The sequence below is a fragment of the Capra hircus genome, chromosome 17 (genome assembly GCF_001704415.2).
Source record: "Capra hircus breed San Clemente chromosome 17, ASM170441v1, whole genome shotgun sequence".
Taxonomy (NCBI): domain Eukaryota; kingdom Metazoa; phylum Chordata; class Mammalia; order Artiodactyla; family Bovidae; genus Capra; species Capra hircus.
In genome coordinates, this window is record NC_030824.1 from 25,583,463 (window position 1) to 25,597,344 (window position 13,882).

Below are 13,882 nucleotides of genomic sequence, written 5' to 3' on the forward strand. Positions count from 1 at the left end.
TTAAGCAGTCTTTCTGGATGTATCTCCTCACACAAGGGAAACCAGGGGAAAAAAAGCAAAATTTAAAACAATGAGATTACATCAAGCTAAAAAGGAAACCATCAGCAAAACAACAACAACAAAAAAAAAAAAACCTGCCACATGAGAGAAAATATTTGCAAATCATATATCTTATAAGGGGTTAATATCCAAAATATATAAATAACTCACCTAACTCAACAACAACAAAACATCCAATGAAAAAAATCGGCAGAGATCTGAATGACATTTTTTACACCAGCTTCTGAGAACAGTCTGTTAGCTGTTTGGGGGTTTTATGAGCCAGCTCTTAAACTGCTGACAAGTTGAAATCAGCTGTGTTGGGAGTATTTTACACCATGGAACACAGCAAGCTCCAAGAGACAGTTTGTTTTACAGGAGAGCTGGTGGCTGTGTTCCTCCTAGCACATCATTCTGCCCTTCTTCCTGAACCTCAGTTTCCTTTTCTGTAAATGGAGAAGAGCCTTGGCCCCTACCCTGGGGACTGAGGGTTTGAATGGGAATGTAGTGTATGATAAAACTCCTAGCTAAGTGCCTGAATGCTACTTGTGTGCAATGAGGTGGCTGCCCCAACACATCATGGCAGGGGAATGTACCAGCCGTAGCCCCTTCCAGGAGAGAGGTGAGGAGTCAGTCAGTGCATACTTGCAGATGCTGAGCTGGGGTTAAACCTGGACCTCTCTGGATCGAAAGCAGCCTCATAAACTCCCCAACTCAGCTGCTGAGACCCAGATGTGAGACGGGCAGGTGCCCCTGCGGCGCCTGCACCCGTGTTCAGAGGAGGGGAAGGGGAAGGCAGCTCACACCCTGTCCAAAGGTCCGCAGCTACTCAGCACCGCCCACGGCAGCCGCTTGTCTTGCTGGAGCTGACCTCTGGTATGCAGGCAAGGATGGGAGAGGAAAGAGTGACCCGGCTGTGCCTCCGCCTTCCAGGGATCCAGCCATACTGCAGCCCTAAGCCCACCCAGTACCCCTACCCCACCTGTTCTCCCCACAGCCCACAGGGTCCTGCACACTTGCCAACCAGAGACCCTGGGCTTGGAGGAGAACCCTGGCTAGAGAAGCTATAGATCTCCTTAGAGAGACCTCTTCTTTGAAGGGGAAACCCACACACACGCAGAGGTCAGGGCCCAAAGTACATGTCTCAATATGCAGCTGGCACTGCAGAGGGACTTCACAGGGACACACCCAGGTCATTCCAGGTAGAACTGTCACATTTAGCAAATAAAATCCAGGATGCCAGTTAAATTTTAATTTCTGATAAATAACAGGTAATTTTACTCTCAATGTGCCACCAATGCCGTGTGGTCTAAACACAGTGCAGGGTCTGCTAGGAGGAGGATGGGCACATGGACGGGGCACCCCTTGTGATACTCCCCTCAGCCCCTGAACGCAGCCCACCTGGGTGGGTGGGGTGACCACAGTGACAGGAACACCAGAAGAATAAGCACCTTAGATGCTCTGTGAAAACTTTCTCCTATTACACGTGTTTCCCTGGAAGGTTCTCTGTGAGTGGAGAACAAAGCACTATCTGTAGTCAAGGGGTGGGTGTGGCAGAGAAATGATGTTTTCAGTGTGGATGGATGGTTCTTGGGTGCACATCTGTGCAGAGAAGAAGCCAGCAGAGGGGAGGCAGGTGGAGGTGAGGAAGGGCAGGTCTCTGCGGGGCAGGAGGGAGGAGGCGGGAGGACTGAGCAGTTGGTCCACAGTCACCCGTGGGAACCTGTCACCTCATCAGACACACGATGAGCTTTGGGCATTAGACGGAGCCACAGCCAAGCTTCCTGTGCTGTGTTAAGTCACTTTAGTCTTTCTGACTCTGTGCAACCCTATGGACTATAGCCCATTCAGCCTCCTCTGTCCATGGGATTCTCCAGGTAAGAATACTGGAGTGAGTTCCCATTTCCTTCTCCAGGGGATCTTCCTGACCCAGGGGTCAAACCTCCGTCTTTTACGTCTCCCGTATTGGCAGGTGGGTTCTTTACCACTAGTGCCACCTGAGAAGCCCTGCCCAGCTTCCTAAATTTCCCTAAATTGAGTTTTACTGGCTCCCTTTTCTAGAGGATTAGTGAAGAAAACATTGTGTTTTTCAGAGTATTTCAAGTCTCCCTTCCTCTAGTTGAGATGAAGAGTGAAGGAAAGAAGGAGCCACAGGCTGCAGATTTGACAAGTTTAATGAAAGTCTTAGGTTCACAGTGATCCATCACCCAAGATCTCAGCTGCCCAAACTTCAAGGAGAAACAGCCCTTAGCCCTGTGGATCAGAACCATCCTTCAGATGAAAAGGAACCTATACTTGACAGCACTCACTCACTTGATAGACTCCTTTCCAGAATTCTCCTCTTAGTAATAAAATGGTCTCTAGGGAACCTTTTATGTTCTTGTCGGTGGAATTGTCTGGGCTGTTTTCAAAGGTTCTGAAGACTGTGTGGCAGGTGCATAAATGCCCAAATAAGCCCATTTCGCTGAGGTTCATCTTAGGCATCTATGCACCTGCCATAGTGTTTTCAATCTTCAGGGGCTCCTCGGTCGCCATGCAGGTCAAGGGGTGCCAGAACCTCAGTGATTTGTGTTCCACAGATGAGCAGGAAAGTACATGCGGCACCATGGAGCGTGCAGTAAACACATGAAGTTATTTCTGCAACAGCAGCTCTGCAGGAGGAAAGGACGAGGATCAGAATTCCCGAGGTGAGCCACACGCTGTGCTCCAAGCAGGGAGCTCTGCATCTCATCCGCAGGCATCAGCCACACTGAGTCTCAGCACGATGGCCCACAGGCTGCATTCTGCCTTGTCTGGCTCCTGCCCTTGCCCAGACAGTGTCCTCACTGCCTGCAAGGTCATAGAGCTACCCCCAGGCTGATGTGAACTTGCAAGACCCTGGGGGAGCAGAGGAAGTGGGCTGAGGCTGGCAGAGGGCTCTGGGAGATGGCTGTTGTGATCTGCTTTCTGTCCATTGAGTATCAGTGTAGGGTTCTGCTTGGAGTCCTCACCTTCCTCTTTAAACAAAATTTTTTATTGAAGTATAGTTGATTTACAGATTTGTGGTAGCTTCTGGTGTACAGCAAATTGATTCCATTATATATATTGTCTTTCATAGGCAAGAATACTTGAGTGGATTGTCATTCCATTCTCCAGGGGATCTTCCAAGCCCAGGGACTGAACCGGGGTCTCCTGCATTGCAAGCAGACTCGACTGTCTGAGTCACCAGGGAAGCCCCATGTAATATATTTTCCATTATAGGTTACTATACTTGCTATGCAGTAGGACTTTGTTGTTTATCTGTCTCATATATAGTACTTTTAACCCAAATTCCTAATTTATCCCTGCTTCCCCACCTCCCCTTTTGGCAATCATTAGTTTATTTTCTATGTCTGTGAGTCTGTTTTGTAAATAAGTTCATTTGTAACCTGTTTTAGATCCCACATGTAAGTGATCTCATATGATGTTCATCTTCTGTGTGACTTACTTAGTATGACAGTCTCTGGGTCCATCCATGTTGCTGCACATGGCACTATCTCATTCTTCTTAATGGCTGAGTAGCATTCCATGATATACATGTATATGGGCCTCCCTAGTAGCTCAGATGGTGAAGAATCTGCCTGCAATACAGGAGACCCAAGTTTGATCCATGGGTCAGAAAGATCCTCTGGAGAAGGGAATGGCGACCCACTCCAGTATTTTTGCCTGGAGAATTCCAATGGACAGAGGAGCTTAGTGGGCTATGTACCATATTTTATTTATCCATTCATCCATCAGTGGACATTTAGGTTGTTTCCATGTCTTATCTATTGTGAATAGTGCTGCTATGAACAATGAGTACATGTATCTTTTCTAATTGGAGTTTTCTTTGGATATACGCCCAGGAGTGGGATTGCAGGGTCATATGGCAACTCTATTTTCAGATTTTTAAGGAACCTCCATACTGTTTTCCACAGTAGGTGCACCAGTTTACATTCCCACCAACAGTGCAGAAGGACTTCCTTTCTCCACACCCTCTCCAGCACTGATTGTAGACTGTTTAATGATAGCTCTTCTGAGCAGTGGGAGGTGATGCCTCACTGTAGTTTTGATTTGCATTTCTCTAATGATTAACATGAAATTAAAAGACGCTTACTCTTTGGAAGGAAAGTTATGACCAACCTAGGTAGCATATTCAAAAGCAGAGACATTACTTTGCCAACAAAGGCCCGTCTAGTCAAGGCTATGGTTTTTCCTGTGGTCATGTATGGATGTGAGAGTTGGACTGTGAAGAAAGCTCAGCACCAAAAAATTGATGCTTTTGAACTGTGGTGTTGGAGAAGACTCTTGAGAGTCCCTTGGACTGCAAGGAGATCCAGCCAGTCCATTCTAAAAGAGATTAGCCCTGGGTGTTCTTTGGAAAGAATGATGCTAAAGCTGAAACTCCAGTACTTTGGCCACCTCCTGGGAAGAGTTGACTCATTGGAAAAGACTCTGATGCTGGGAGGGATTGGGGGCAGGAGGAGAAGGGGACAACGGAGGATGAGATGGCTGGATGGAATCACCGACTCGATGGACGTGAGTTTGAGTGAACTCCGGGAGCTGGTGATGGATGGGGAGGCCTGGCATGCTGCAATTCATGGTGTCACAAATAGTTGGACATGACTGAGTGACTGAACTGAACTGAACTGAATGATTAGCAAAGTTGAGCATCTTTTCTTATGCCTATTGGCCAACTGTATGTCTTCTTTGGAAAAATGTCTATTTGGGTTTTCTGCCTATTTTTTAACTGGGTTGTGGCAGGGTTGTTTTTATTGGATTGTATAAGCTGTTTGTATATTTTGGAAATTAAGCCCTTGCCAGGCGTAGATGCATAGTTTTGATGCATCTGCTTATCAGTACCTTCCCTGCTCTGATCAGGGGGCAGGCAGATGGCAAGTTGACCTGTCAGAGGCTGAGTCCCTTGACTTTGAAATTGGGTGGTGTGGTAGAGTTTCCAGAGATGGAGTCTGTTCCCTTGGATTTAGATTGGCATGGTAACTTTCTCTGACCAATAGAACACAGAGGAAGAGATATACAGGGCCGTTCATGCCCCAGACTTGGGAGATGGGCAGCCTCCACCTCCTCCCTCCTGGAAGCTAGCCACCACCATGGGTGAAGTACAGCTTCACTGAGAGCACCATGACGTGAGGGAAACCAACTGGCACATGGAGGGGTCACGGGAGATCAGATGGAGGTGGGGCCACATGGGCACCTACCTGAACCTTCCAGCTCAGCCAAACTACCAGCTGGATGCAGCTGAGGGAGTGACCCCATCCAAGTCCACATGGGTCAGAAGAACCAGCAGGCGGGCCCTGCCCGAAATCCAACCACTGAACTGTGGGAGATTACGAATCAGTAATGTTTTAAGCCACAACACTCTTGGATGGTTTGTTATACAACAGAAAACCAAGGCAAGAAGAGCGGCATAGCCTGGGAGAGGCCCAGAGTTTAACCAGCCAAGAGGAGCTCCCCAAACTGTTATCTGTGCCTCCTCAGACCCAGATCCCCTCCTGACAACTGCAGTTTGTGAGTTACAGCTCGTGTTGATGCAGCAAGACCCTGTGCGCTCCCCTAGACTATGTCATGAGGGTCTTTAGTCTCCTCCTGGCAGGTCCCCCTTTGATTTCTGTTCAGCTTTAATGAGTCCTCCTAACAGTGGTGATGACATGACAGAATTAATTCTGGACCTGACATTGATGGGTTTCATCTTTAGTTCCCCATATCCCCAGGATACCTCCAGGCATGTTGGTGTCTTAACTCATCGTCTGTAGCTTAATAAAGGGACCACCCAGCATGGGGCAGCTCCATGTCACGTGTTCCACAGCACAGGCTTCCTGAACTGTCTCCCTGTTTCCTCTGCAGGGAGTCTATAACTCTCTGCAGTGTCTATACTGATCAGAGTCATCTCCCGAGTTCATCTGGGTGTTTCTATACCAACAAGGAGTGCCTCCATAATTTCCCTGGTGTCCCTACACTGAACACGGTCCCCCCTTGTCCCCCTGCTGTGTCTACACTAAGAATGGGCACCCCCTTTTCTCCTCAGTATCTATACAGGCCAGGGATGCCTACCTTGTCCCCCTATACTCAGCTTGAATGTACCCCTATTTCCACTGCTGTGTCTACGCTGACACTGGATGTGGGATGTCCACTTAGTCTCCTGAAGTTTCTATGTGGACCCGGTTTATTTCCCCAGTTCCCTTGGTATGTCAACAGTGACCAGTGGTAACCCCTTAGTTCCCCCAGTGTATCCGTGTTGACCTGGACCTCTCTCAGTTCAGTCAGTCAGTTCAGTCGCTCAGTCGTGTCCGACTCTCTGTGACTCCATGAATAGCAGCACGCCAGGCTTCCCTGTCCATCACCAACTCCCGGAGTTCACTCAGACTCGCGTCCATCAAATCAGTGATGCCATCCAGACATCTCATCCTCTGTCGTCCCCTTCTCCTCCTGCCCCCAATCCCTCCCAGCATCAGAGTCTTTTCCAATGAGTCAACTCTTCCCAGGAGGTGGCCAAAGTACTGGAGTTTCAGCCTTAGCATCATTCTTTCCAAAGAAATCCCAGGGTTGATCTCCTTCAGAATGGGCTGGCTGGATCTCCTTGCAGTCCAAGGGACTCTCAAGAGCCTTCTCCAACACCCCAGTTCAAAAGCAGCAATTCTTCAGCCCTCAGCTTTCTTCACAGTCCAACTCTCTCATCCATACATGACCACAGGAAAAACCATAGCCTTGACTAGACGGACCTTAGTCGGCAAAGTAATGTCTCTGCTTTTGAATATGCTATCTAGCTTGGTCATAACTTTTCTCCAAAGGAGTAAGCATCTTTTAATTGCATGGCTGCAGTCACCATCTGCAGTGATTCTGGAGCCCAAAAAAATAAAGTCTGACACTGTTTCCACTGTTTCCCCATCTATTTCCAAAGAAGTGATGGGATAAGATGCCATGATCTTCGTTTTCTGAATGTTGAGCTTTAAGCCAACTTTTTCACTCTCCTCTTCCACTTTCCTCAAGAGGCTTTTTAGTTCCTCTTCACTTTCTGCCATAAGGGTGGTGTCATCTGCATATCTGAGGTTATTGATATTTCTCCTGGCAATCTTGATTCTAGCTTGTGTTTCTTCCAGTCCAGCGTTTCTCATGATGTACTCTGCATAGAAGTTACATAACCAGGGTGACAATATACAGTCTTGACGTACTCCTTTTACTATTTGAAACCAGTCTGTTGTTCCATGTCCAGTTCTGACTGTTGCTTCCTGACCTGCATATAGATTTCTCAAGAGGCAGGTCAGGTGGTCTGGGATTCCCATCTCTTTCAGAATTTTCCACAGTTTATTGGGATCCACACAGTCAAAGGCTTTGGCATAGTCAATAAAGCAGAAATAGATGTTTTTCTGGAACTCTCTTGCTTTTTCCATCATCCAGTGGATGTTGGCAATTTGATCTCTGGTTCCTCTGCCTTTTCTAAAACTAGCTTGAACATCTGGAAGTTCATGGTTTATGTATTGCTGAAGCCTGGCTTGGAGAATTTTGAGCATTACTTTACTAGCATGTGAGATGAGTGCAATTGTGTGGTAGTTTGAGCATTCTTTGGCATTGCCTTTCTTTGGGATTGGAATGAAACCTGACCTTTTCCAGTCCTGTGGCCACTGCTGAGTTTTCCAAACTTGCTGGCATATTGAGTGCAGCACCCTCACAGCATCATCTTTCAGAATTTGAGATAGCTCAACTGGAATTCCATCACCTCCACTAGCTTTGTTCATAGTGATGCTTTCTAAGGCCCACTTGACTTCACATTCCAGGATGTCTGGCTCTAGATGAGTGATCACACCATCGTGATTATCTGGGTCATGAAGCTCTTTTTTGTACAGTTCTTCTGTGTATTCTTGCTACCTCTTCTTAATATCTGCTGCTTCTGTTAGGTCCATACCATACCCTGGTTTTTAGCACTGACCTGAGATAGCTCCCTAGTTCTCCTGATGTATCCACACTGTACATCATGGATGTATGGATGTCACCCTAACTCCTCTGGCAGGTCTACACTCACGTGGAATGTCTCCCTAATTCTCCTTCTGGGTCTGCACTGGCCTGAATTTCCTCCCTATTTCCCTTTGTCTACACCAAACTAGGAGGTTTCCCAAGAGCCTTGTTGTGTCCACACTGACCTAACACCATTCCCTAGTGCCCTGGAGTATCTGTCCTAACCTGGGGTGGCTCCCTAGCTCCCGCATTGTGAGAAGACTGCCCTGGGGTGTCTCCTTTTCCTTTGCAGTGTCTGTAGCTGCCTGGCGCATGTCTCCACCGACCGACCAGGGATGGCTTCCCAGCTCCGCTGGCACATCCACACTGACCTGAGAGTGATCCCTTGTTCCCTTGTTTTGTCTACACGGACCTTTCAGAGATTCTCTGGTCACAGGTTTTCCCCAGGGAAATTCTGAGAAATTTGCAATTTCTTACCAGATGAAACATGAAAACTTTGTCCTTAGTTCCACCCCCCATCCCCCTTGCCCCCCAACCCACACCTTTTTATAGTTTTAATTTATTGGTTAAACTAATGGTGGCAATCCATGAGCTGTGTCAAACAGTGTACAGATATATGTGGGCATATTGTATGTGTGCTAACACATTACTGAGGGACACATTTCAATAAAGATTTCTTTGTAATTCAAAATTTTAAATCACCTGCAGTGTCTACGCTGATTTGGAATAACTTTCTCATCCCCTTGATGTGTTCACAATGACCCTGGACATCTCTCTGCTTCCCTTGCTTTGTCTATAACGGCTTGTGTTGCCCTCTGTTCGCCTTGTGTGTAAACACTGATGTGGGTGGAGGATGTGTCAGAGCTGTCTGCAGAGCTGGGCTGGGGTAAGGGCTGAGGGTGGCTGGCCTGGGCCTCACATGGGTCATAGGAAGTCTCACAATCCCATGAAGGGGCTGCATCACAGGTGGTGAGCTCCCCATCACTGGGAGGGTTCAAGCAGAGATGGGGTGATTGAACCACAGTTCAGTTCTTGGGGAGAAGTCAGACCTGACAGGGTTCCTCTCTTTCAGGCCTCCCTGATGATCAATGTTGGAAATGGCACCTGAGAAGCTTTAGCATTGCAGGGTTTGGCTTCTCCCTGTAGTCTGACTCAGGCTCTGGGGTGGGGCCTGAGGACCCCCTTGCCTCTGCAGCTGCTCCTAGGTCTGAGAGTCCTAATTCCTGGGGTCTGAGAGCTCAGGCCTGGGACTGACCTTGGACCCAACTCTGTTCAGACAGAGCTCCAGGAGGGCAAGGTCTCTAACCCGTTGCTCAGAACAGCTCCAGCTCCAGGCAGATTCTCCCACCATGTGTGTTGGGGACATTTAACAAACAGGGAGGTCAGTGCTCCCTTCCCCCTCTCCCAGCACCAGGGCTACAAGACAAGAGCCCTAGTCCTGGGGACACTGAGCGTCCAGCCTGTGGAGATGAGCCCTGGGCACTGACAACCCCGTCAGGAAGCCCCGGGAGGAGGTGGCACTCGGAGAAGTCTGGTCCCAGCCCACAGCGTCCTCCTGCAGGAGGGGTCTTCCCACTGTGACCACTAAGCACGCACTGAGTGAGTCTCCCCTCCCTGAACAGTCGGCAGGTGGTCTTGCTTTGAAGTCAAACTCAAGTAGGGAGCAGCATCCACATTGGGTGCTGTACGTGGACTGGTTGTCAGGCACAGGGTTTGTTTCTGATTCAGGACCCACATCAACTCTGAGCGCCCTGTTCCCCTGTGTTCACTTGGGGGTCAGAGGAGGAAGCCCAGGGAACCATATCTATGAGGTGGTCACCCCAGCATCACCCTCCATCAGGACAGGACCTGGGAGGTGCGATCTAGGTCAAGCAGGTTCAGGTGGGAACAGGCTCTTCCTCCCATGGTCTATCCACCCAGGAGAAACTGCTGAATGCCCAGGATTCCCACAGGAAGTGACCCCGGAACCCAACCTCTGCTGGTCACAGTGACGTCAGCACAGGGCACAGAAGGCGGGATGAACTATGGGCTCAGGTGACCAGGCCAGATCTTCTCCTGCTTGTGATTAGCTCCATCAAGGGGTTGGGGACAGGCCTCAGGGAGCCTGGGGGAGGGGTTCTGTCTCAAGTGAGGCTCCCAGATCACCCTGGAGCACCTGATGGATCCCCAGGTAGCAGTGACCTGGACCTTCAAGGTACTCTTGGGCTTGATGCTCGCTCTCCAGGGGGTGCACTGCCTTGGAGAGGCAGCTGACTTGCAGTTTGCAGACAAGACCTAGGGTAGCTGCTCTGACCCCACTAGAAACCCAGGTTCAGCTCCGAACACCCTCTACTGGTACTTCAGTAAAAATCCTCAGGTGATCCAAGAGCGTGAACCCACAGAGACCGCCAACCAAGCCGGGCCCACTTGGAGATCCTCGGACCCCTCCAGTTGGTAACTAAGTGGTTGTGATTCTGCCCTCAGTCAGAAGTGGTGATTTATGTCGGAACTTTGCTCAATTATTCAAAAGTTGCCTAAAAAGAATGATTTGCCTAGAGTTTACTGAACTTTCAACACAATAATAAATTAGTGTGTTTTGAATTAAAAATGTAATATTAATAAAGAGGGTGCTAGAACTGTTAAAATTAAGAATATTTTCTAACAACTGGGTAAAGTTAACTTAAATAATTCAGTAGGAAGCATGAAATCTTCCTGGAGGTATTTCTGCTTAAAGAAAACACATTTGAAGATGGATTATTCATTCCTTTAATTTCTCCTCAAATGCAATCATAAGTCCACATTATCAGATTTTCAATGAATATTAATTTCTTAAGGGAAATACATCTGATTTTCTTTCCCACTCCTAGATTTATTAGGTGTAATCAACATAAGACATTGTGTAAGTTTAAGTTGTAGAGTGATAATTTGATACAAGTATTTATTGCAAAATGATAAACACAATTAGGTTAGTTAGCACCTCCATAACCTCACAAAATTATCTTTTTCTTTGAGATGAGAGTATTTCATATCTATTCTCACAGCAATTTTCAAGTATGTGATTCCGTATTAGCTGTTGTCACCATGCTATATATTGGATCCCCAGAAGTAATCTTACATCTTACAACTGGGAGTTTGTGCCCTTTGACCAACATCTGCCTCACCCCCACAGCCCCTGAAAAGCCACCATTCCTCTGTGTTTCTGAGTTTGCTTTCTTTATATTCCCCATCTAAGTGAAATCATATAGTATTTGTCTTTTTCTGTGGTCATTTTAAACGTATTAGTTCTGATCCACAAATATGGGATATTTCTCCATTTGAGTATTCTTCAACCTCTTTCATTAAGCTCTTACAGTTTTCAGCATATAGCTTTCATCTCCTTCTTTAAATTTATTCCTAACTATTTAATTGCTTTTGATGTTACTGTGAATGCATTTTTTCTTTTTCAGATGTTTCATTGTTTGTGTATAGAAAGGCAACTGTTTTCTGCATGCTGATCATGTACCTTAAGATCTCACTATATCTGTTGATTAGTCCTAGCAATTTTTTGATTGGGTCTCTATATAAGATCATATCACCCACCCACAATAAAAATTATTTTATTTCTTCCTTTCTGATTTGGATGACTTACTCCTTTACCTTGCCTAATTCCTCTGGCTGGGACTTCTAGTATTGTGTTGAATAGGAGTGCTGAAAGTGGGCATTCTTGTCTTGTTTCTTATATCAAAGGAAAAATCCTCAACCTTTTATTTGAGTATGGTGTTAGATGTGAGCATGTTTTATATAGCCTTTATTTTGTTGAGGTATGTTCCTTCTTTTTTTTATTTTACTTTATAATACTGTATTGGTTTTGCCATACATATACATAGAATGAAAAATAAAAATCATATGATCATCTCAGGTAGATTCAGAAAGAGCATTTGAAAAAAATACATCCTTTCATGATAAAAAGTCTTCAACAAAGAATGTTGTATTTTTTTCAAATGCTCTTTCTGAATCTACCTGAGATGATCATATGATTTTTATTTTTCATTCTATCATGGTGATTGATTTGCAGGTATGGATCCATTCTTGCATCCCAAGGATAAACCCCACTTGATTTTGGTGAAATGCAATGTTGAATCCAGTTTGCTAACATTTAATTGAGAATTTTGCATCTAAATTAATCAGGGATATTAGCCTGTAGTTTTCTTCTTGTGTTCTTATCTAGTTCTGGTATCAGGGTAATGCTGGCCTCATAAAATGATTTTGGAGTGTTCCCCCCTCCCTGATTTTTTGGAAGAATTTGAGAAAGATCAACCTTAGCTATTCTTTAAATGATTCACAGAATTCATCCGTGAGCCATCTGGCCCCAGGCTTTTGTGTGCTGAAAAGTTTTTGATCCTTGGTTCAATAGCCTTACAAGTTATAGGTCTGTTCTTATTTTCTATTTCCTCATGATTCAGTCTTAGAATGTAGATATTTCTAAAAATTTCCATTTCTTCTAGGTTGTCCAATTAATTGTCTTATAGTTGTTCATAGTAGTCGCTTATGATCATTTGTCTGTGGTATCAGACACACTTCTCTTTCATTTCTGATATTATTTATTTGAACTGTCTCTGTCTTAGTCTAGCTAAAACTTTATCAATTTTGTTAATCTTTTCAAAGAACCAGCTCTTAGTTTCATTGATCTTTTTTGATTGATTTTCTATTCTCTATGTCATTTATTTTCCACTCTGATTTTTTTTTTTCCTTTCCTTCTACTAACTTTGGTCTTTGTTCTTTTTCTCAATCCTTTGGATGTCAAGTTGGGCTTCACAGATAGCTCAGTTGGTAAAGAATCTGCCTGCAATGCAGGAGACCCCAGTTTGATCCCTGGGTTGGGAAGATCCCCTGGAGAAGGGAAAGGCTAGCCACTCCAGTATCTGACCTGGAGAATTCGATGGACTGTTTAGTTCATGGGCTCACAAAGAGTTGGACATGACTGAGCAACTTTCCCCTTCGCTTTTCGCTTAGAATTGCTTTTGGTACATCCCATAGATTTTGGCATGTTGTGTTTCTGTTTTCATTTGTCTCTCAGTATTTTTTTATTTCTTCTTTGATTTCTTTGATGACCCATTTCTTGTTCGGTAACATCTTCAATCTCCATTTTTTTGTTGTTGTTGTTTTTTCCAGTTTTCTTCTTCATATAGGAACATATGTTCCTACTTGCCATAACAATGTAGTCAGAAAAGATACCTAATATGATTGTAATCTTCTTAAATTAATTGAGACTTGTTCTGTGGCCTAATGTGATCTATCCTGGAGAATGTTCCATGTACACTAGAGTAGAATGTATGTTCTGCTTTTAGATAAAATGTTCTATATATAGCTATTCAGTCTACCTGGCCTAATATGTTATCTCAGGCCAGTGTTTCCTTATTGATTTTCTGTCTGGATAATCTGTCCATTGATATGAATATTAAAGTCCTCTGCTACTACTGCACTGATGTCAGTTTCTCCCTTTAGATCTGTTAACATTTGCTTTATATATTTCAATGCTCTGATGTTGAGTGCATATGTATATCTATATCTTCTTGCCTAATTGACCCTTTTATCCTTTATGTAGTGTCCTTCTTTGCCTTCTATTACAGTCTGCTTTAAAGTCTGCTTAGTCTGATATGGGGATTGCTACACTAGTTGTCTTTTCGGTTCAATTTGTTTGGAATATTTTTCTCCATTTCTTCACTTTCAGTCTATCTGTTTCTCTGAAGTGAGTCTTTTGTAGACCACGTATAGATGGGTCTTGTTTTTTAACCCATTAAGCCACTCTACGTTTTTTGGTTGGATAACTTAGTCCATTTACATCTAAAGTGATTATTAATAGGTGTATACTTACTGCCATTCTGTTGTTTTCTGTTTTCCTATAACAGTTCCTCTC